Source organism: Lissotriton helveticus, chromosome 1_2 (genome assembly GCF_964261635.1).
Source record: "Lissotriton helveticus chromosome 1_2, aLisHel1.1, whole genome shotgun sequence".
Lineage (NCBI taxonomy): Eukaryota > Metazoa > Chordata > Amphibia > Caudata > Salamandridae > Lissotriton > Lissotriton helveticus.
Window position 1 is genome coordinate 324621003 of NC_136058.1, and position 24552 is coordinate 324645554.

The 24552-nt window shown below is 37.8% G+C and overlaps 6 non-coding genes across 6 annotated transcripts; all 6 read left to right on the forward strand.

Moving 5' to 3' along the window:
* The first annotated feature begins 1374 nt into the window (after nt 1-1374).
* Nucleotides 1375-1446, forward strand: TRNAC-GCA (transfer RNA cysteine (anticodon GCA)). The gene has a single exon. It is a non-coding gene; the product is annotated as a tRNA-Cys (tRNA).
* Nucleotides 1447-2456: 1010 nt separating this feature from the next.
* On the forward strand, nt 2457-2528 carry TRNAC-GCA (transfer RNA cysteine (anticodon GCA)). The gene has a single exon. It is a non-coding gene; the product is annotated as a tRNA-Cys (tRNA).
* Nucleotides 2529-4612: 2084 nt separating this feature from the next.
* Nucleotides 4613-4684, forward strand: TRNAC-GCA (transfer RNA cysteine (anticodon GCA)). The gene has a single exon. It is a non-coding gene; the product is annotated as a tRNA-Cys (tRNA).
* A 3166-nt stretch (nt 4685-7850) lies between these two features.
* On the forward strand, nt 7851-7922 carry TRNAC-GCA (transfer RNA cysteine (anticodon GCA)). Its single transcript has one exon. It is a non-coding gene; the product is annotated as a tRNA-Cys (tRNA).
* A 3166-nt stretch (nt 7923-11088) lies between these two features.
* TRNAC-GCA (transfer RNA cysteine (anticodon GCA)) lies at nt 11089-11160 on the forward strand. The gene has a single exon. It is a non-coding gene; the product is annotated as a tRNA-Cys (tRNA).
* A 4247-nt stretch (nt 11161-15407) lies between these two features.
* Nucleotides 15408-15479, forward strand: TRNAC-GCA (transfer RNA cysteine (anticodon GCA)). The gene has a single exon. It is a non-coding gene; the product is annotated as a tRNA-Cys (tRNA).
* Nucleotides 15480-24552: the final 9073 nt, after the last annotated feature.

A 24552-nucleotide genomic window follows, 5' to 3' on the forward strand; every position in this document is an offset into this window, starting at 1 on the left:
CCTCAAATAATAAGGTGTCCCGTAAAATCCTCTTCCCCTTTAAGAATGTTTCAAAACAATCATTGTATGTAGAGGCATTGGTCCTATGTACCACTGCCTATTCAAATAAAATAACAATGAAACAAATAAATCTGTTTTTTAACTGATCCAGTTTTCCTTTAATAAATAATATTAAGGACTACTTCTCCTGTTCCACAGTTTCAAGGTTGTACTTTCTGGCACAACTTAGTATGATCCTCACACTCTTTCATGATGTACTGATATTTTGTCATTCTTATTTTACTGAAAAGCTGCGGATATAGCTCAGTGGTAGAGCATTTGACTGCAGATCAAGAGGTCCCTGGTTCAAATCCGGGTGTCCCCTCACCCTATTTTGATTCTGTTGTTTGTAATTGGGACTTTTCATCAATTCCATTTGGATCATCTTTGACTGAGTCAGTGTTCCCTTGGATATTGCACTTTAATAGCATTTCATTGTTTCCTGCTCAAAGCCTGTGAGTAAATGCAGTTTTTAACACTCGGCTTGGTATTCCCTTTGGGAAATTTCTGAAACATCATTGATCAATTTTGGAATTCGGCTCTTCCTTTCACAGCACTAAACAAAGGGAATGGACTATGAAACCAATTGACAACTCTGTTATACTGTTTGGTGCTTTCTTGTATTACACTGTAGAAATGGCGTATAAAACTTGGCAGCGAAGCAGTCAATCTATTTCTCATTTCACCTGTGTCTTCAGTCTTACATATATTCCACCTCTTCTCTGTGCATGCAAAGTATGTGTTTGTTTGAAGCACTTCATTTTTGTGCAACATAGGAACTATTTAATTTCTCCTTAAAAGCTCTGCCTACGTGCAAGATGTACGAACTATCATTGCAGTTGCAAGAAGGCTGGTCTGAAGAATCAGGCCATTTGCAAACGCAAAATGGCTTTTTCTGATGTATTAAATGGAAGGTATTCGAAAGGGGTGTTTGGGTGTACCTTCCAAATACCGAATTGTAGTGGTACGTAGAAATGTTTTTCCACCATAATTTGGCCAAAACAATCATACTTCATCACCATCTCCGTGATTGTGGTAACCAATCCTCAAATGATAAGGTGTCCCGTAAAAACCTCTTCCCCTTTAAGAATATTTCAAAACAATTATTGTATGTAGAGGCATTGGTCCTATGTACCACTGCCTATTCAAATAAAATAACAATGAAACAAATGAATCTGTTTTTAAATGATCCAGTTTTCCTTTAATAATTAATATTAAGGACAACTTCTCCTGTTCCACAGTTTTAAGGTTGTACTTTCTGGCACAACTTAGTATGATCCTCACACTCTTTCATGATGTACTGATATTTTGTCATTCTGATTTTACTGAAAAGCTGGGGATATAGCTCAGTGGTAGAGCATTTGACTGCAGATCAAGAGGTCCCTGGTTCAAATCCGGGTGTCCCCTCACCCTATTTTGATTCTGTTGTTTGTAATTGGGACTTTTCATCAATTCCATTTGGATCATCTTTGACAGAGTCAGTGTTCCCTTGGATATTGCACTTTAATAGCATTTCAGTGTTTCCTGCTCAAAACCTCTGAGTAAATGCAGTTTTTAACACTCGGCTTGGTATTCCCTTTGGGAAATTTCTGAAACATCATTGATCAATTTTGGAATTCGGCTCTTCCTTTCACAGCACTAAACAAAGGGAATGGACTATGAAACCAATTGACAACTTTGTTATACTGTTTGGTGCTTTCTTGTATTGCACTGAAGAAATGGCGTATAAAACTTGGCAGCGAAGCAGTCAATCTATTTCTCATTTCACCTGTATCTTCAGTCTTACATATATTCCACCTCTTCTCGGTGCATGCAAAGTATGTGTTTGTTTGAAGCACTTCATTTTTGTGCAACGTAGGAACTATTTAATTTCTCCTTAAAAGCTCTGCCTACGTGCAAGATGTACGAACTATCATTGCAGTTGCAAGAAGGCTGGTCTGAAGAATCAGGCCATTTGCAAACACAAAATGGCTTTTTCTGATGTATTAAATGGAAGGTATTCGAAAGGGGTGTTTGGGTGTACCTTCCAAATACCGAATTGTAGTAGTACGTAGAAATGTTTTTTCACCATAATTTGGCCCAAAACAATCATACTTCATCACCATCTCAGTGATTGTGGTAACCAATCCTCAAATGATAAGGTGTCCCGTAAAAACCTCTTCCCCTTTAAGAATGTTTCAAAACAATCATTGTATGTAGAGGCATTGGTCCTATGTTCCACTGCCTATTCAAATAAAATAACAATGAAACAAGTATCTGTTTTTTAAATGATCCAGTTTTCCTTTAATAAATAATATTAAGGACTACTTCTCCTGTTCCACAGTTTCAAGGTTGTACTTTCCGGAACAACTCAGTATGATCCTCTCACTCTTTCATGATGTACTGATATTTTGTCATTCTAATTTTACTGTAAAGCTGGGGATATAGCTCAGTGGTAGAGCATTTGACTGCAGATCAAGAGGTCCCTGGTTCAAATCCGGGTGTCCCCTCACCCTATTTTGATTCTGTTGTTTGTAATTGGGACTTTTCATCAATTCCATTTGGATCATCTTTGACAGAGTCAGTGTTCCCTTGGATATTGCATTTTAATGGCATTACAGTGTTTGCTTCTCAAAACCTGTGAGTAAATGCAGTTTTTAACATTCGGCTTGGTATTCCCTTTGGGAAATTTCTGGAACATCATTGATCAATTTTGGAATTCGGCTCTTCCTTTCACAGCACTAAACAAAGGGAATGGACTATGAAACCAATTGACAACTTTGTTATACTGTGTGGTGCTTTCTTGTATTACACTGAAGAAATGGCGTATAAAACTTGGCAGCGAAGCAGTCAATCTATTTCTCATTTCACCTGTGTCTTCAGTCTTACATATATTCCACCTCTTCTCTGTGCATGCAAAGTATGTGTTTGTTTGAAGCACTTCATTTTTGTGCAACATAGGAACTATTTAATTTCTCCTTAAAAGCTCTGCCTACGTGCAAGATGTACGAACTATCATTGCAGTTGCAAGAAGGCTGGTCTGAAGAATCAGGCCATTTGCAAACGCAAAATGGCTTTTTCTGATGTATTAAATGGAAGGTATTCGAAAGGGGTGTTTGGGTGTACCTTCCAAATACCGAATTGTAGTGGTACGTAGAAATGTTTTTCCACCATAATTTGGCCAAAACAATCATACTTCATCACCATCTCCGTGATTGTGGTAACCAATCCTCAAATGATAAGGTGTCCCGTAAAAACCTCTTCCCCTTTAAGAATGTTTCAAAACAATCATTGTATGTAGAGGCATTGGTCCTATGTACCACTGCCTATTCAAATAAAATAACAATGAAGCAAATAAATCTGTTTTTAAATGATCCAGTTTTCCTTTAATAAATAATATTAAGGACTACTTCTCCTGTTCCACAGTTTCAAGGTTGTACTTTCTGGCACAACTTAGTATGATCCTCACACTCTTTCATGATGTACTGATATTTTGTCATTCTGATTTTACTGAAAAGCTGGGGATATAGCTCAGTGGTAGAGCATTTGACTGCAGATAGAGAGGTCCCTGGTTCTAATCCGGGTGTCCACTCACCCTATTTTGATTCTGTTGTTTGTAATTGGGACGTTTCATCAATTCCATTTGGATCATCTTTGACAGAGTCAGTGTTCCCTTGGATAATAATAGCATTTCAGTGTTTCCTGCTCAAAGCCTGTGAGTAAATGCAGTTTTTAACACTCGGCTTGGTATTCCCTTTGGGAAATTTCTGAAACATTGATCAATTTTGGAACTCGGCTCTTCCTTTCACAGCACTAAACAAAGGGAATGGACTATGAAACCAATTGACAACTTTGTTATACTGTTTGGTGCTTTCTTGTATTGCACTGAAGAAATGACGTATAAAACTTGGCAGCGAAGCAGTCAATCTATTTCTCATTTCACCTTTGTCTTCAGTCTTACATATATTCCACCTCTTCTCTGTGCATGCAAAGTATGTGTTTGTTTGAAGCACTTCACTTTTTGTGCAACCTAGGAACTATTTAATTTCTCCTGAAAAGCTCTGCCTACGTGCAAGATGTACGAACTATCTTTGCAGTTGCAAGAAGGCTGGTCTGAAGAATCAGGCTATTTGCAAACGCAAAGTGGCTTTTTCTGATGTATTAAATGGAAGGTATTCAAAAGGGGTGTTTGGGTGTACCTTCCAAATACCGAATTGTAGTGGTACGTACAAATGTTTTTCCACCATAATTTGGCCAAAACAATCATACTTCATCACCATCTCCGTGATTGTGGTAACCAATCCTCAAATGATAAGGTGTCCCGTAAAAACCTCTTCCCCTTTAAGAATGTTTCAAAACAATCATTGTATGTAGAGGCATTGGTCCTATGCACCACTGCCTATTCAAATAAAATAACAATGAAACAAATAAATCTGTTTTTTAACTGATCCAGTTTTCCTTTAATAAATAATATTAAGGACTACTACTCCTGTTCCACAGTTTCAAGGTTGTACTTTCTGGCACAACTTAGTATGATCCTCACACTCTTTCATGTTGTACTGATATTTAGTCATTCTGATTTTACTGATAAGCTGGGGATATAGCTCAGTGGTAGAGCATTTGACTGCAGATCAAGAGGTCCCTGGTTCAAATCCGGGTGTCCCCTCACCCTATTTTGATTCTGTTGTTTGTAATTGGGACTTTTCATCAATTCCATTTGGATCATCTTTGACAGAGTCAGTGTTCCCTTGGATATTGCACTTTAATAGCATTTCAGTGTTTCCTGCTCAAAGCCTGTGAGTAAATGCAGTTTTTAACACTCGGCTTGGTATTCCCTTTGGGAAATTTCTGAAACATTATTGATCAATTTTGGAATTCGGCTCTTCCTTTCACAGCACTAAACAAAGGGAATGGACTATGAAACCAATTGACAACTTTGTTATACTGTTTGGTGCTTTCTTGTATTACACTGAAGAAATGGCGTATAAAACTTGGCAGCGAAGCAGTCAATCTATTTTTCATTTCACCTGTGTCTTCAGTCTTACATATATTCCACCTCTTCTCTGTGCATGCAAAGTATGTGTTTGTTTGAAGCACTTCATTTTTGTGCAACATAGGAACTATTTAATTTCTCCTTTAAAGCTCTGCCTACGTGCAAGATGCACGAACTATCATTGCAGTTGCAAGAAGGCTGGTCTGAAGAATCAGGCCATTTGCAAACGCAAAATGGCTTTTTCTGATGTATTAAATGGAAGTTATTCGAAAGGGGTGTTTGGGTGTACCTTCCAAATACCGAATTGTAGTGGTACGTAGAAATGTTTTTCCACCATAATTTGGCCAAAACAATCATACTTCATCACCATCTCCGTGATTGTGGTAACCAATCCTCAAATGATAAGGTGTCCCGTAAAAACCTCTTCCCCTTTAAGAATGTTTCAAAACAATCATTGTATGTAGAGGCATTGGTCCTATGTACCACTGCCTATTCAAATAAAATAACAATGAAACAAATAAATCTGTTTTTAAATGATCCAGTTTTCCTTTAATCAATAATATTAAGGACTACTTCTCCTGTTCCACAGTTTCAAGGTTGTACTTTCTGGCACAACTTAGTATGATCCTCACACTCTTTTATGATGTACTGATATTTTGTCATTCTGATTTTCCTGAAAAGCTGGGGATATAGCTCCGTGGTAGAGCATTTGACTGCAGATCGAGAGGTCCCTGGTTCTAATCCGGGTGTCCCCTCACCCTATTTTGATTCTGTTGTTTGTAATTGGGACTTTTCATCAATTCCATTTGGATCATCTTTGACAGAGTCAGTGTTCCCTTGGATATTGCATTTTAATGGCATTACAGTGTTTGCTTCTCAAAACCTGTGAGTAAATGCAGTTTTTAACATTCGGCTTGGTATTCCCTTTGGGAAATTTCTGGAACATCATTGATCAATTTTGGAATTCGGCTCTTCCTTTCACAGCACTAAACAAAGGGAATGGACTATGAAACCAATTGACAACTTTGTTATACTGTGTGGTGCTTTCTTGTATTACACTGAAGAAATGGCGTATAAAACTTGGCAGCGAAGCAGTCAATCTATTTCTCATTTCACCTGTGTCTTCAGTCTTACATATATTCCACCTCTTCTCTGTGCATGCAAAGTATGTGTTTGTTTGAAGCACTTCATTTTTGTGCAACATAGGAACTATTTAATTTCTCCTTAAAAGCTCTGCCTACGTGCAAGATGTACGAACTATCATTGCAGTTGCAAGAAGGCTGGTCTGAAGAATCAGGCCATTTGCAAACGCAAAATGGCTTTTTCTGATGTATTAAATGGAAGGTATTCGAAAGGGGTGTTTGGGTGTACCTTCCAAATACCGAATTGTAGTGGTACGTAGAAATGTTTTTCCACCATAATTTGGCCAAAACAATCATACTTCATCACCATCTCCGTGATTGTGGTAACCAATCCTCAAATGATAAGGTGTCCCGTAAAAACCTCTTCCCCTTTAAGAAAGTTTCAAAACAATCATTGTATGTAGAGGCATTGGTCCTATGTACCACTGCCTATTCAAATAAAATAACAATGAAGCAAATAAATCTGTTTTTAAATGATCCAGTTTTCCTTTAATAAATAATATTAAGGACTACTTCTCCTGTTCCACAGTTTCAAGGTTGTACTTTCTGGCACAACTTAGTATGATCCTCACACTCTTTCATGATGTACTGATATTTTGTCATTCTGATTTTACTGAAAAGCTGGGGATATAGCTCAGTGGTAGAGCATTTGACTGCAGATAGAGAGGTCCCTGGTTCTAATCCGGGTGTCCACTCACCCTATTTTGATTCTGTTGTTTGTAATTGGGACGTTTCATCAATTCCATTTGGATCATCTTTGACAGAGTCAGTGTTCCCTTGGATAATAATAGCATTTCAGTGTTTCCTGCTCAAAGCCTGTGAGTAAATGCAGTTTTTAACACTCGGCTTGGTATTCCCTTTGGGAAATTTCTGAAACATTGATCAATTTTGGAACTCGGCTCTTCCTTTCACAGCACTAAACAAAGGGAATGGACTATGAAACCAATTGACAACTTTGTTATACTGTTTGGTGCTTTCTTGTATTGCACTGAAGAAATGACGTATAAAACTTGGCAGCGAAGCAGTCAATCTATTTCTCATTTCACCTTTGTCTTCAGTCTTACATATATTCCACCTCTTCTCTGTGCATGCAAAGTATGTGTTTGTTTGAAGCACTTCACTTTTTGTGCAACCTAGGAACTATTTAATTTCTCCTGAAAAGCTCTGCCTACGTGCAAGATGTACGAACTATCTTTGCAGTTGCAAGAAGGCTGGTCTGAAGAATCAGGCTATTTGCAAACGCAAAGTGGCTTTTTCTGATGTATTAAATGGAAGGTATTCAAAAGGGGTGTTTGGGTGTACCTTCCAAATACCGAATTGTAGTGGTACGTACAAATGTTTTTCCACCATAATTTGGCCAAAACAATCATACTTCATCACCATCTCCGTGATTGTGGTAACCAATCCTCAAATGATAAGGTGTCCCGTAAAAACCTCTTCCCCTTTAAGAATGTTTCAAAACAATCATTGTATGTAGAGGCATTGGTCCTATGCACCACTGCCTATTCAAATAAAATAACAATGAAACAAATAAATCTGTTTTTTAACTGATCCAGTTTTCCTTTAATAAATAATATTAAGGACTACTACTCCTGTTCCACAGTTTCAAGGTTGTACTTTCTGGCACAACTTAGTATGATCCTCACACTCTTTCATGTTGTACTGATATTTAGTCATTCTGATTTTACTGATAAGCTGGGGATATAGCTCAGTGGTAGAGCATTTGACTGCAGATCAAGAGGTCCCTGGTTCAAATCCGGGTGTCCCCTCACCCTATTTTGATTCTGTTGTTTGTAATTGGGACTTTTCATCAATTCCATTTGGATCATCTTTGACAGAGTCAGTGTTCCCTTGGATATTGCACTTTAATAGCATTTCAGTGTTTCCTGCTCAAAGCCTGTGAGTAAATGCAGTTTTTAACACTCGGCTTGGTATTCCCTTTGGGAAATTTCTGAAACATTATTGATCAATTTTGGAATTCGGCTCTTCCTTTCACAGCACTAAACAAAGGGAATGGACTATGAAACCAATTGACAACTTTGTTATACTGTTTGGTGCTTTCTTGTATTACACTGAAGAAATGGCGTATAAAACTTGGCAGCGAAGCAGTCAATCTATTTTTCATTTCACCTGTGTCTTCAGTCTTACATATATTCCACCTCTTCTCTGTGCATGCAAAGTATGTGTTTGTTTGAAGCACTTCATTTTTGTGCAACATAGGAACTATTTAATTTCTCCTTTAAAGCTCTGCCTACGTGCAAGATGCACGAACTATCATTGCAGTTGCAAGAAGGCTGGTCTGAAGAATCAGGCCATTTGCAAACGCAAAATGGCTTTTTCTGATGTATTAAATGGAAGTTATTCGAAAGGGGTGTTTGGGTGTACCTTCCAAATACCGAATTGTAGTGGTACGTAGAAATGTTTTTCCACCATAATTTGGCCAAAACAATCATACTTCATCACCATCTCCGTGATTGTGGTAACCAATCCTCAAATGATAAGGTGTCCCGTAAAAACCTCTTCCCCTTTAAGAATGTTTCAAAACAATCATTGTATGTAGAGGCATTGGTCCTATGTACCACTGCCTATTCAAATAAAATAACAATGAAACAAATAAATCTGTTTTTAAATGATCCAGTTTTCCTTTAATCAATAATATTAAGGACTACTTCTCCTGTTCCACAGTTTCAAGGTTGTACTTTCTGGCACAACTTAGTATGATCCTCACACTCTTTCATGATGTACTGATATTTTGTCATTCTGATTTTCCTGAAAAGCTGGGGATATAGCTCCGTGGTAGAGCATTTGACTGCAGATCGAGAGGTCCCTGGTTCTAATCCGGGTGTCCCCTCACCCTATTTTGATTCTGTTGTTTGTAATTGGGACTTTTCATCAATTCCATTTGGATCATCTTTGACTGAGTCAGTGTTCCCTTGGATATTGCACTTTAATAGCATTTCAGTGTTTCCTGCTCAAAGCCTGTGAGTAAATGCAGTTTTTAACACTCGGCTTGGTATTCCCTTTGGGAAATTTCTGAAACATCATTGATCAATTTTGGAATTCGGCTCTTCCTTTCACAGCACTAAACAAAGGGAATGGACTATGAAACCAATTGACAACTTTGTTATACTGTGTGGTGCTTTCTTGTATTACACTGAAGAAATGGCGTATAAAACTTGGCAGCGAAGCAGTCAATCTATTTCTCATTTCACCTGTGTCTTCAGTCTTACATGTATTCCACCTCTTCTCTGTGCATGCAAAGTATGTGTTTGTTTGAAGCACTTCATTTTTGTGCAACATAGGAACTATTTAATTTCTCCTTAAAAGCTCTGCCTACGTGCAAGATGTACGAACTATCATTGCAGTTGCAAGAAGGCTGGTCTGAAGAATCAGGCCATTTGCAAACGCAAAATGGCTTTTTCTGATGTATTAAATGGAAGGTATTCGAAAGGGGTGTTTGGGTGTACCTTCCAAATACCGAATTGTAGTGGTACGTAGAAATGTTTTTCCACCATAATTTGGCCAAAACAATCATACTTCATCACCATCTCCGTGATTGTGGTAACCAATCCTCAAATGATAAGGTGTCCCGTAAAAACCTCTTCCCCTTTAAGAATGTTTCAAAACAATCATTGTATGTAGAGGCATTGGTCCTATGTACCACTGCCTATTCAAATAAAATAACAATGAAGCAAATAAATCTGTTTTTAAATGATCCAGTTTTCCTTTAATAAATAATATTAAGGACTACTTCTCCTGTTCCACAGTTTCAAGGTTGTACTTTCTGGCACAACTTAGTATGATCCTCACACTCTTTCATGATGTACTGATATTTTGTCATTCTGATTTTACTGAAAAGCTGGGGATATAGCTCAGTGGTGGAGCATTTGACTGCAGATAGAGAGGTCCCTGGTTCTAATCCGGGTGTCCACTCACCCTATTTTGATTCTGTTGTTTGTAATTGGGACGTTTCATCAATTCCATTTGGATCATCTTTGACAGAGTCAGTGTTCCCTTGGATATTAATAGCATTTCATTGTTTCCTGCTCAAAGCCTGTGAGTAAATGCAGTTTTTAACACTCGGCTTGGTATTCCCTTTGGGAAATTTCTGAAACATTGATCAATTTTGGAACTCGGCTCTTCCTTTCACAGCACTAAACAACGGGAATGGACTATGAAACCAATTGACAACTTTGTTATACTGTTTGGTGCTTTCTTGTATTGCACTGAAGAAATGACGTATAAAACTTGGCAGCGAAGCAGTCAATCTATTTCTCATTTCACCTTTGTCTTCAGTCTTACATATATTCCACCTCTTCTCTGTGCATGCAAAGTATGTGTTTGTTTGAAGCACTTCACTTTTTGTGCAACCTAGGAACTATTTAATTTCTCCTGAAAAGCTCTGCCTACGTGCAAGATGTACGAACTATCTTTGCAGTTGCAAGAAGGCTGGTCTGAAGAATCAGGCTATTTGCAAACGCAAAGTGGCTTTTTCTGATGTATTAAATGGAAGGTATTCAAAAGGGGTGTTTGGGTGTACCTTCCAAATACCGAATTGTAGTGGTACGTACAAATGTTTTTCCACCATAATTTGGCCAAAACAATCATACTTCATCACCATCTCCGTGATTGTGGTAACCAATCCTCAAATGATAAGGTGTCCCGTAAAAACCTCTTCCCCTTTAAGAATGTTTCAAAACAATCATTGTATGTAGAGGCATTGGTCCTATGCACCACTGCCTATTCAAATAAAATAACAATGAAACAAATAAATCTGTTTTTTAACTGATCCAGTTTTCCTTTAATAAATAATATTAAGGACTACTTCTCCTGTTCCACAGTTTCAAGGTTGTACTTTCTGGCACAACTTAGTATGATCCTCACACTCTTTCATGATGTACTGATATTTAGTCATTCTGATTTTACTGATAAGCTGGGGATATAGCTCAGTGGTAGAGCATTTGACTGCAGATCAAGAGGTCCCTGGTTCAAATCCGGGTGTCCCCTCACCCTATTTTGATTCTGTTGTTTGTAATTGGGACTTTTCATCAATTCCATTTGGATCATCTTTGACAGAGTCAGTGTTCCCTTGGATATTGCACTTTAATAGCATTTCAGTGTTTCCTGCTCAAAGCCTGTGAGTAAATGCAGTTTTTAACACTCGGCTTGGTATTCCCTTTGGGAAATTTCTGAAACATTATTGATCAATTTTGGAATTCGGCTCTTCCTTTCACAGCACTAAACAAAGGGAATGGACTATGAAACCAATTGACAACTTTGTTATACTGTTTGGTGCTTTCTTGTATTACACTGAAGAAATGGCGTATAAAACTTGGCAGCGAAGCAGTCAATCTATTTTTCATTTCACCTGTGTCTTCAGTCTTACATATATTCCACCTCTTCTCTGTGCATGCAAAGTATGTGTTTGTTTGAAGCACTTCATTTTTGTGCAACATAGGAACTATTTAATTTCTCCTTTAAAGCTCTGCCTACGTGCAAGATGCACGAACTATCATTGCAGTTGCAAGAAGGCTGGTCTGAAGAATCAGGCCATTTGCAAACGCAAAATGGCTTTTTCTGATGTATTAAATGGAAGGTATTCGAAAGGGGTGTTTGGGTGTACCTTCCAAATACCGAATTGTAGTGGTACGTAGAAATGTTTTTCCACCATAATTTGGCCAAAACAATCATACTTCATCACCATCTCCGTGATTGTGGTAACCAATCCTCAAATGATAAGGTGTCCCGTAAAAACCTCTTCCCCTTTAAGAATGTTTCAAAACAATCATTGTATGTAGAGGCATTGGTCCTATGTACCACTGCCTATTCAAATAAAATAACAATGAAACAAATAAATCTGTTTTTAAATGATCCAGTTTTCCTTTAATCAATAATATTAAGGACTACTTCTCCTGTTCCACAGTTTCAAGGTTGTACTTTCTGGCACAACTTAGTATGATCCTCACACTCTTTCATGATGTACTGATATTTTGTCATTCTGATTTTCCTGAAAAGCTGGGGATATAGCTCAGTGGTAGAGCATTTGACTGCAGATCGAGAGGTCCTGGTTCTAATCCGGGTGTCCCCTCACCCTATTTTGATTCTGTTGTTTGTAATTGGGACTTTTCATCAAATCCATTTGGATCATCTTTGACAGAGTCAGTGTTCCCTTGGATATTGCACTTTAATAGCATTTCAGTGTTTCCTGCTCAAAACCTGTGAGTAAATGCAGTTTTTAACACTCGGCTTGGTATTCCCTTTGGGAAATTTCTGAAACATCATTGATCAATTTTGGAATTTGGCTCTTCCTTTCACAGCACTAAACAAAGAGAATGGACTATGAAACCAATTGACAACTTTGTTATACTGTTTGGTGCTTTCTTGTATTGCACTGAAGAAATGGCGTATAAAACTTGGCAGCGAAGCAGTCAATCTATTTCTCATTTCACCTGTGTCTTCAGTCTTACATATATTCCACCTCTTCTCTGTGAATGCAAAGTACGTGTTTGTTTGAAGCACTTAATTTTTGTGCAACGTAGGAACTATTTAATTTCTCCTCAAAAGCTCTGCCTACGTGCAAGATGTACGAACTATCATTGCAGTTGCAAGAAGGCTGGTCTGAAGAATCAGGCCATTTGCAAACGCAAAATGGCTTTTTCTGATGTATTAAATGGAAGGTATTCGAAAGGGGTGTTTGGGTGTACCTTCCAAATACCGAATTGTAGTGGTACGTAGAAATGTTTTTCCACCATAATTTGCCCAAAACAATCATACTTCATCACCATCTCCGTGATTGTGGTAACCAATCCTCAAATGATAAGGTGTCCCGTAAAAACCTCTTCCCCTTTAAGAATGTTTCAAAACAATCATTGTATGTAGAGGCATTGGTCCTATGTACCACTGCCTATTCAAATAAAATAACAATGAAACAAATAAATCTGTTTTTTAACTGATCCAGTTTTCCTTTAATAAATAATATTAAGGACGACTTCTCCTGTTCCACAGTTTCAAGGTTGTACTTTCTGGCACAACTTAGTATGATCCTCACACTCTTTCATGATGTACTGATATTTTGTCATTCTTATTTTCTGAAAAGCTGGGGGTATATCTCAGTGGTAGAGCATTTGACTGCAGATCAAGCGGTCCCTGGTTCAAATCCGGGTGTCCCCTCACCCTATTTTGATTCTGTTGTTTGTAATTGGGACTTTTCATCAATTCCATGTGGATCATCTTTGACTGAGTCAGTGTTCCCTTGGATATTGCACTTTAATAGCATTTCAGTGTTTCCTGCTCAAAGCCTGTGAGTAAATGCAGTTTTTAACACTCGGCTTGGTATTCCCTTTGGGAAATTTCTGAAACATCATTGATCAATTTTGGAATTCGGCTCTTCCTTTCACAGCACTAAACAAAGGGAATGGACTATGAAACCAATTGACAACTTTGTTATACTGTGTGGTGCTTTCTTGTATTACACTGAAGAAATGGCGTATAAAACTTGGCAGCGAAGCAGTCAATCTATTTCTCATTTCACCTGTGTCTTCAGTCTTACATATATTCCACCTCTTCTCTGTGCATGCAAAGTATGTGTTTGTTTGAAGCACTTCATTTTTGTGCAACATAGGAACTATTTAATTTCTCCTTAAAAGCTCTGCCTACGTGCAAGATGTACGAACTATCATTGCAGTTGCAAGAAGGCTGGTCTGAAGAATCAGGCCATTTGCAAACGCAAAATGGCTTTTTCTGATGTATTAAATGGAAGGTATTCGAAAGGGGTGTTTGGGTGTACCTTCCAAATACCGAATTGTAGTGGTACGTAGAAATGTTTTTCCACCATAATTTGGCCAAAACAATCATACTTCATCACCATCTCCGTGATTGTGGTAACCAATCCTCAAATGATAAGGTGTCCCATAAAAACCTCTTCCCCTTTAAGAATGTTTCAAAACAATCATTGTATGTAGAGGCATTGGTCCTATGTACCACTGCCTATTAAAATAAAATAACAATGAAGCAAATAAATCTGTTTTTAAATGATCCAGTTTTCCTTTAATAAATAATATTAAGGACTACTTCTCCTGTTCCACAGTTTCAAGGTTGTACTTTCTGGCACAACTTAGTATGATCCTCACACTCTTTCATGATGTACTGATATTTTGTCATTCTGATTTTACTCAAAAGCTGGGGATATAGCTCAGTGGTAGAGCATTTGACTGCAGATAGAGAGGTCCCTGGTTCTAATCCGGGTGTCCACTCACCCTATTTTGATTCTGTTGTTTGTAATTGGGACGTTTCATCAATTCCATTTGGATCATCTTTGACAGAGTCAGTGTTCCCTTGCATATTAATAGCATTTCAGTGTTTCCTGCTCAAAGCCTGTGAGTAAATGCAGTTTTTAACACTCGGCTTGGTATTCCCTTTGGGAAATTTCTGAAACATTGATCAATTTTGGAATTCGGCTCTTCCTTTCACAGCACTAAACAAAGGGAATGGACTATGAAACCAATTGACAACTTTGTTATACTGTTTGGTGCTTTCTTGTATTGCACTGAAGAAATGACGTATAAAACTTGGCAGCGAAGCAGTCAATCTATTTCTCATTTCACCTTTGTCTTCAGTCTTGCATATATTCCACCTCTTCTCTGTGCATGCAAAGTATGTGTTTGTTTGAAGCACTTCACTTTTTGTGCAACCTAGGAACTATTTAATTTCTCCTGAAAAGCTCTGCCTACGTGCAAGATGTACGAACTATCTTTGCAGTTGCAAGAAGGCTGGTCTGAAGAATCAGGCTATTTGCAAACGCAAAGTGGCTTTTTCTGATGTATTAAATGGAAGGTATTCAAAAGGGGTGTTTGGGTGTACCTTCCAAATACCGAATTGTAGTGGTACGTACAAATGTTTTTCCACCATAATTTGGCCAAAACAATCATACTTCATCACCATCTCCGTGATTGTGGTAACCAATCCTCAAATGATAAGGTGTCCCGTAAAAACCTCTTCCCCTTTAAGAATGTTTCAAAACAATCATTGTATGTAGAGGCATTGGTCCTATGCACCACTGCCTATTCAAATAAAATAACAATGAAACAAATAAATCTGGTTTTTAACTGATCCAGTTTTCCTTTAATAAATAATATTAAGGACTACTTCTCCTGTTCCACAGTTTCAAGGTTGTACTTTCTGGCACAACTTAGTATGATCCTCACACTCTTTCATGATGTACTGATATTTAGTCATTCTGATTTTACTGATAAGCTGGGGATATAGCTCAGTGGTAGAGCATTTGACTGCAGATCAAGAGGTCCCTGGTTCAAATCCGGGTGTCCCCTCACCCTATTTTGATTCTGTTGTTTGTAATTGGGACTTTTCATCAATTCCATTTGGATCATCTTTGACAGAGTCAGTGTTCCCTTGGATATTGCACTTTAATAGCATTTCAGTGTTTCCTGCTCAAAGCCTGTGAGTAAATGCAGTTTTTAACACTCGTCTTGGTATTCCCTTTGGGAAATTTCTGAAACATTATTGATCAATTTTGGAATTCGGCTCTTCCTTTCACAGCACTAAACAAAGGGAATGGACTATGAAACCAATTGACAACTTTGTTATACTGTTTGGTGCTTTCTTGTATTACACTGAAGAAATGGCGTATAAAACTTGGCAGCGAAGCAGTCAATCTATTTTTCATTTCACCTGTGTCTTCAGTCTTACATATATTCCACCTCTTCTCTGTGCATGCAAAGTATGTGTTTGTTTGAAGCACTTCATTTTTGTGCAACATAGGAACTATTTAATTTCTCCTTTAAAGCTCTGCCTACGTGCAAGATGCACGAACTATCATTGCAGTTGCAAGAAGGCTGGTCTGAAGAATCAGGCCATTTGCAAACGCAAAATGGCTTTTTCTGATGTATTAAATGGAAGGTATTCGAAAGGGGTGTTTGGGTGTACCTTCCAAATACCGAATTGTAGTGGTACGTAGAAATGTTTTTCCACCATAATTTGGCCAAAACAATCATACTTCATCACCATCTCCGTGATTGTGGTAACCAATCCTCAAATGATAAGGTGTCCCGTAAAAACCTCTTCCCCTTTAAGAATGTTTCAAAACAATCATTGTATGTAGAGGCATTGGTCCTATGTACCACTGCCTATTCAAATAAAATAACAATGAAACAAATAAATCTGTTTTTAAATGATCCAGTTTTCCTTTAATCAATAATATTAAGGACTACTTCTCCTGTTCCACAGTTTCAAGGTTGTACTTTCTGGCACAACTTAGTATGATCCTCACACTCTTTCATGATATACCGATATTTTGTCATTCTGATTTTCCTGCAAAGCTGGGGATATAGCTCAGTGGTAGAGCATTTGACTGCAGATCGAGAGGTCCCTGGTTCTAATCCGGGTGTCCCCTCACCCTATTTTGATTCTGTTGTTTGTAATTGGGACTTTTCATCAAATCCATTTGGATCATCTTTGACAGAGTCAGTGTTCCCTTGGATATTGCACTTTAATAGCATTTCAGTGTTTCCTGCTCAAAACCTGTGAGTAAATGCAGTTTTTAACACTCGGCTTGGTATTCCCTTTGGGAAATTTCTGAAACATCATTGATCAATTTTGGAATTTGGCTCTTCCTTTCACAGCACTAAACAAAGAGAATGGACTATGAAACCAATTGACAACTTTGTTATACTGTTTGGTGCTTTCTTGTATTGCACTGAAGAAATGGCGTATAAAACTTGGCAGCGAAGCAGTCAATCTATTTCTCATTTCACCTGTGTCTTCAGTCTTACATATATTCCACCTCTTCTCTGTGAATGCAAAGTACGTGTTTGTTTGAAGCACTTAATTTTTGTGCAACGTAGGAACTATTTAATTTCTCCTCAAAAGCTCTGCCTACGTGCAAGATGTACGAACTATCATTGCAGTTGCAAGAAGGCTGGTCTGAAGAATCAGGCCATTTGCAAACGCAAAATGGCTTTTTCTGATGTATTAAATGGAAGGTATTCGAAAGGGGAGTTTGGGTGTACCTTCCAAATACCGAATTGTAGTGGTACGTAGAAATGTTTTTCCACCATAATTTGCCCAAAACAATCATACTTCATCACCATCTCCGTGATTGTGGTAACCAATCCTCAAATGATAAGGTGTCCCGTAAAAACCTCTTCCCCTTTAAGAATGTTTCAAAACAATCATTGTATGTAGAGGCATTGGTCCTATGTACCACTGCCTATTCAAATAAAATAACAATGAAACAAATAAATCTGTTTTTTAAATGATACAGTTTTCCTTTAATAAATAATATTAAGGACTACTTCTCCTGTTCCACAGTTTCAAGGTTGTACTTTCTGGCACAACATAGTATGATCCTCACACTCTTTCATGATGTACTGATATTTTGTCACTCTGATTTTACTGAAAAGCTGGGGATATAGCTCAGTGGTTGAGCATTTGACTGCAGATCAAGTGGTCCCTTGTTCAAATCCGGGTGTCCCCTCACCCTATTTTGATTCTGTTGTTTGTAATTGGGACTTTTCATCAATTCCATTTGGATCATCTTTGACAGAGTCAGTGTTCCCTTGGATATTGCACTTTAATAGCATTTCAGTGTTTCCTGCTCAAAGCCTGTGAGTAAATGCAGTTTTTAACACTCGGCTTGGTATTCCCTTGGGGAAATTTCTGAAACATCATTGATCAATTTTGGTATTCGTCTCTTCCTTTTACAGCACTAAACAAAGGGAATGGACTATGAAACCAATTGACAACTTTGTTATACTGTTTGGTGCTTTCTTGTATTGCACTGAAGAAATGGCGTATAAAACTTGGCAGCGAAGCAGTCAATCTATTTCTCATTTCACCTGTGTCTTCAGTCTTACATATATTCCACCTCTTCTCTGTGCATGCAAAGTATGATTTTGTTTGAAGCACTTCATTTTTGTGCAACGTAGGAACTATTTAATTTCTCCTTAAAAGCTCTGCCTACGTGCAAGATGTACGAACTATCATTGCAGTTGCAAGAAGGCTGGTCTAAAAAATCAGGCCATTTGCAAACGCAAAATGGCTTTTTCTGATGTATTAAATGGAAGGTATTCGAAAGGGGTGGTTGGGTGTACCTTCCAAATACCAAATTGTAGTGGTACGTAGAAATGTTTTTCCGCCATAATTTGGCCCAAAACAATCATACTTCTTCACCATCTCCGTGATTGTGGTAACCAATCCTCAAATGATAAGGTGTCCCGTAAAAACCTCTTCCCCTTTAAGAATGTTTCAAAACAATCATTGTATGTAGAGGCATTGGTCCTATGTACCACTGCCTATTCAAATAAAATAACAATGAAACAAATAAATCTGTTTTTTAAATGATCCAGTTTTCCTTTAATAAATAATATTAAGGACTACTTCTCCTGTTCCACAGTTTCAAGGTTATACTTTCTGGCACAACTTAGTATGATCCTCACACTCTTTCATGATGTACTGATATTTTGTCATTCTGATTTTACTGAAAAGCTGGGGATATAGCTCAGTGTTAGAGCATTTGACTGCAGATCAAGAGGTCCCTGGTCCAAATCCGGGTGTCCCCTCACCCTATTTTGATTCTGTTGTTTGTAATTGGGACTTTTCATCAATTCCATTTGGATCATCTGTGACAGAGTCAGTGTTCCCTTTGGTATTGCACTTTAATAGCATTTCAGTGTGTCCTGCTCAAAGCCTGTGAGTAAATGCAGTTTTTAACACTCGGCTTGGTACTCCCTTTGGGAAATTTCTGAAACATCATTGATCAATTTTGGAATTTGGCTCTTCCTTTCACAGCACTAAACAAAGGGAATGGACTATGAAACCAATTGACAACTTTGTTATACTGTTTGGTGCTTTCTTGTATTGCACTGAAGAAATGGCTTGTAAAACTTGGCAGCGAAGCAGTCAATCTATTTCTCATTTCACCTGCGTCTTCAGTCTTACATATATTCCACCTCTTCTCTGTGCATGGAAAGTATGTGTTTGTTTGAAGCACCTTATTTTTGTGCAACGTAGGAACTATTTAATTTCTCCTCAAAAGCTCTGCCTACGTGCAAGATGTACGAACTATCATTGCAGTTGCAAGAAGGCTGGTCTGAAGAATCAGGCTATTTGCAAACGCAAAATGGCTTTTTCTGATGTATTAAATGGAAGGTATTCGAAAGGGGTGTTTGGGTGTACCTTCCAAATACGGAATTGTAGTGGTAATTAGAAATGTTTTTCCACCATAATTTGGCCCAAAACAATCATACTTCTTCACCATCTCCGTGATTGTGGTAACCAATCCTCAAATGATAAGGTGTCCCGTAAAAACCTCTTCCCCTTTAAGAATGTTTCAAAACAATCATTGTATGTAGAGGCATTGGTCCTATGTACCACTGCCTATTCAAATAATATAACAATGAAACAAATAAATCTGTTTTTTAAATGATCCAGTTTTCCTTTAATAAATAATATTAAGGACTACTTCTCCTGTTCCACAGTTTCAAGGTTATACTTTCTGGCACAACTTAGTATGATCCTCACACTCTTTCATGATGTACTGATATTTTGTCATTCTGATTTTACTGAAAAGCCGGGGATATAGCTCAGTGTTAGAGCATTTGACTGCAGATCAAGAGGTCCCGCGTCCAAATCCGGGTGTCCCCTCACCCTATTTTGATTCTGTTGTTTGTAATTGGGACTTTTCATCAATTCCATTTGGATCATCTTTGACAGAGTCAGTGTTCCCTTGGATATTGCACTTTAATAGCATTTCAGTGTTTCCTGCTCAAAACCTGTGAGTAAATGCAGTTTTTAACACTCAGCTTGTTATTCACTTTGGGAAATTTCTGAAACATCATTGATCAATTTTGGAATTCGGCTCTTCCTTTCACAGCACTAAACAAAGGGAATGGACTATGAAACCAATTGACAACTTTGTTATACTGTTTGGTGCTTTCTTGTATTGCACTGAAGAAATGGCGTATAAAACTTGGCAGCGAAGCAGTCAATCTATTTCTCATTTCACCTGTGTCTTCAGTCTTACATATATTCCACCTCTTCTCTGTGCATGCAAAGTATGTGTTTGTTTGAAGCACTTCATTTTTGTGCAACGTAGGAACTATTTAATTTCTCCTTAAAAGCTCTGCCTACGTGCAAGATGTACGAACTATCATTGCAGTTGCAAGAAGGCTGGTCTGAAGAATCAGGCCATTTGCAAATGCAAAATGGCTTTTTCTGATGTATTAAATGGAAGGTATTCGAAAGGGGTGTTTGGGTGTACCTTCCAAATACCAAATTGTAGTGGTACGTAGAAATGTTTTTCCACCATAATTTGGCCCAAAACAATCATACTTCATCACCATCTCCGTGATTGTGGTAACCAATCCTCAAATGATAAGGTGTCCCGTAAAAACCTCTTCCCCTTTAAGAATGTTTCAAAACAATCATTGTATGTAGAGGCATTGGTCCTATGTACCACTGCCTATTCAAATAAAATAACAATGAAACAAATAAATCTGTTTTTTAAATGATACAGTTTTCCTTTAATAAATAATATTAAGGACTACTTCTCCTGTTCCACAGTTTCAAGGTTGTACTTTCTGGCACAACATAGTATGATCCTCACACTCTTTCATGATGTACTGATATTTTGTCACTCTGATTTTACTGAAAAGCTGGGGATATAGCTCAGTGGTTGAGCATTTGACTGCAGATCAAGTGGTCCCTTGTTCAAATCCGGGTGTCCCCTCACCCTATTTTGATTCTGTTGTTTGTAATTGGGACTTTTCATCAATTCCATTTGGATCATCTTTGACAGAGTCAGTGTTCCCTTGGATATTGCACTTTAATAGCATTTCAGTGTTTCCTGCTCAAAGCCTGTGAGTAAATGCAGTTTTTAACACTCGGCTTGGTATTCCCTTGGGGAAATTTCTGAAACATCATTGATCAATTTTGGTATTCGTCTCTTCCTTTTACAGCACTAAACAAAGGGAATGGACTATGAAACCAATTGACAACTTTGTTATACTGTTTGGTGCTTTCTAGTATTGCACTGAAGAAATGGCGTATAAAACTTGGCAGCGAAGCAGTCAATCTATTTCTCATTTCACCTGTGTATTCAGTCTTACATATATTCCACCTCTTCTCTGTGCATGCAAAGTATGATTTTGTTTGAAGCACTTCATTTTTGTGCAACGTAGGAACTATTTAATTTCTCCTTAAAAGCTCTGCCTACGTGCAAGATGTACGAACTATCATTGCAGTTGCAAGAAGGCTGGTCTAAAAAATCAGGCCATTTGCAAACGCAAAATGGCTTTTTCTGATGTATTAAATGGAAGGTATTCGAAAGGGGTGGTTGGGTGTACCTTCCAAAAACCAAATTGTAGTGGTACGTAGAAATGTTTTTCCGCCATAATTTGGCCCAAAACAATCATACTTCTTCACCATCTCCGTGATTGTGGTAACCAATCCTCAAATGATAAGGTGTCCCGTAAAAACCTCTTCCCCTTTAAGAATGTTTCAAAACAATCATTGTATGTAGAGGCATTGGTCCTATGTACCACTGCCTATTCAAATAAAATAACAATGAAACAAATAAATCTGTTTTTTAAATGATCCAGTTTTCCTTTAATAAATAATATTAAGGACTACTTCTCCTGTTCCACAGTTTCAAGGTTATACTTTCTGGCACAACTTAGTATGATCCTCACACTCTTTCATGATGTACTGATATTTTGTCATTCTGATTTTACTGAAAAGCTGGGGATATAGCTCAGTGTTAGAGCATTTGACTGCAGATCAAGAGGTCCCTCGTCCAAATCCGGGTGTCCCCTCCACCATAATTAGATTTTGTTGTTTGTAATTGGGACTTTTCATCAATTCCATTTGGATCATCTTTGACAGAGTCAGTGTTCCCTTGGATATTGCACTTTAATAGCATTTCAGTGTTTCCTGCTCAAAACCTGTGAGTAAATACAGTTTTTAACACTCGGCTTGTTATTCCCTTTGGGAAATTTCTGAAACATCATTGATCAATTTTGGAATTCGGCTCTTCCTTTCACAGCACTAAACAAAGGGAATGGACTATGATACCAATTGACAACTTTGTTATACTGTTTGGTGCTTTCTTGTATTGCACTGAAGAAATGGCGTATAAAACTTGGCAGCGAAGCAGTCAATCTATTTCTCATTTCACCTGTGTCTTCAGTCTTACATATATTCCACCTCTTCTCTGTGCATGCAAAGTATGTGTTTGTTTGAAGCACTTCATTTTTGTGCAACGTAGGAACTATTTAATTTCTCCTTAAAAGCTCTGCCTACGTGCAAGATGTACGAACTATCATTGCAGTTGCAAGAAGGCTGGTCTGAAGTATCAGGCCATTTGCAAATGCAAAATGGCTTTTTCTGATGTATTAAATGGAAGGTATTCGAAAGGGGTGTTTGGGTGTACCTTCCAAATACCAAATTGTAGTGGTACGTAGAAATGTTTTTCCACCATAATTTGGCCCAAAACAATCATACTTCATCACCATCTCCGTGATTGTGGTAACCAATCCTCAAATGATAAGGTGTCCCGTAAAAACCTCGTCCCCTTTAAGAATGTTTCAAAACAATCATTGTATGTAGAGGCATTGGTCCTATGTACCACTGCCTATTCAAATAAAATAACAATTAAACAAATAAATCTGTTTTTTAAATGATACAGTTTTCCTTTAATAAATAATATTAAGGACTACTTCTCCTGTTCCACAGTTTCAAGGTTGTACTTTCTGGCACAACATAGTATGATCCTCACACTCTTTCATGATGTACTGATATTTTGTCACTCTGATTTTACTGAAAAGCTGGGGATATAGCTCAGTTGTTGAGCATTTGACTGCAGATCAAGTGGTCCCTGGTTCAAATCCGGGTGTCCCCTCACCCTATTTTGATTCTGTTGTTTGTAATTGGGACTTTTCATCAATTCCATTTGGATCATCTTTGACAGAGTCAGTGTTCCCTTGGATATTGCACTTTAATAGCATTTCAGTGTTTCCTGCTCAAAGCCTGTGAGTAAATGCAGTTTTTAACACTCGGCTTGGTATTCCCTTGGGGAAATTTCTGAAACATCATTGATCAATTTTGGTATTCGTCTCTTCCTTTCACAGCACTAAACAAAGGGAATGGACTATGAAACCAATTGACAACTTTGTTATACTGTTTGGTGCTTTCTTGTATTGCACTGAAGAAATGGCGTATAAAACTTGGCAGCGAAGCAGTCAATCTATTTCTCATTTCACCTGTGTATTCAGTCTTACATATATTCCACCTCTTCTCTGTGCATGCAAAGTATGATTTTGTTTGAAGCACTTCATTTTTGTGCAACGTAGGAACTATTTAATTTCTCCTTAAAAGCTCTGCCTACGTGCAAGATGTACGAACTATCATTGCAGTTGCAAGAAGGCTGGTCTAAAAAATCAGGCCATTTGCAAACGCAAAATGGCTTTTTCTGATGTATTAAATGGAAGGTATTCGAAAGGGGTGGTTGGGTGTACCTTCCAAATACCAAATTGTAGTGGTACGTAGAAATGTTTTTCCACCATAATTTGGCCGAAAACAATCATACTTCTTCACCATCTCCGTGATTGTGGTAACCAATCCTCAAATGATAAGGTGTCCCGTAAAAACCTCTTCCCCTTTAAGAATGTTTCAAAACAATCATTGTATGTAGAGGCATTGGTCCTATGTACCACTGCCTATTCAAATAAAATAACAATGAAACAAATAAATCTGTTTTTTAAATGATCCAGTTTTCCTTTAATAAATAATATTAAGGACTACTTCTCCTGTTCCACAGTTTCAAGGTTATACTTTCTGGCACAACTTAGTATGATCCTCACACTCTTTCATGATGTACTGATATTTTGTCATTCTGATTTTACTGAAAAGCTGGGGATATAGCTCAGTGGTAGAGCATTTGACTGCAGATCAAGAGGTCCCTCGTCCAAATCCGGGTGTCCCCTCCACCATATTTTGATTCTGTTGTTTGTAATTGGGACTTTTCATCAATTCCATTTGGATCATCTTTGACAGAGTCAGTGTTCCCTTGGATATTGCACTTTAATAGCATTTCAGTGTTTCCTGCTCAAAACCTGTGAGTAAATACAGTTTTTAACACTCGGCTTGTTATTCCCTTTGGGAAATTTCTGAAACATCATTGATCAATTTTGGAATTCGGCTCTTCCTTTCACAGCACTAAACAAAGGGAATGGACTATGAAACCAATTGACAACTTTGTTATACTGTTTGGTGCTTTCTTGTATTGCACTGAAGAAATGGCGTATAAAACTTGGCAGCGAAGCAGTCAATCTATTTCTCATTTCACCTGTGTCTTCAGTCTTACATATATTCCTCCTCTTCTCTGTG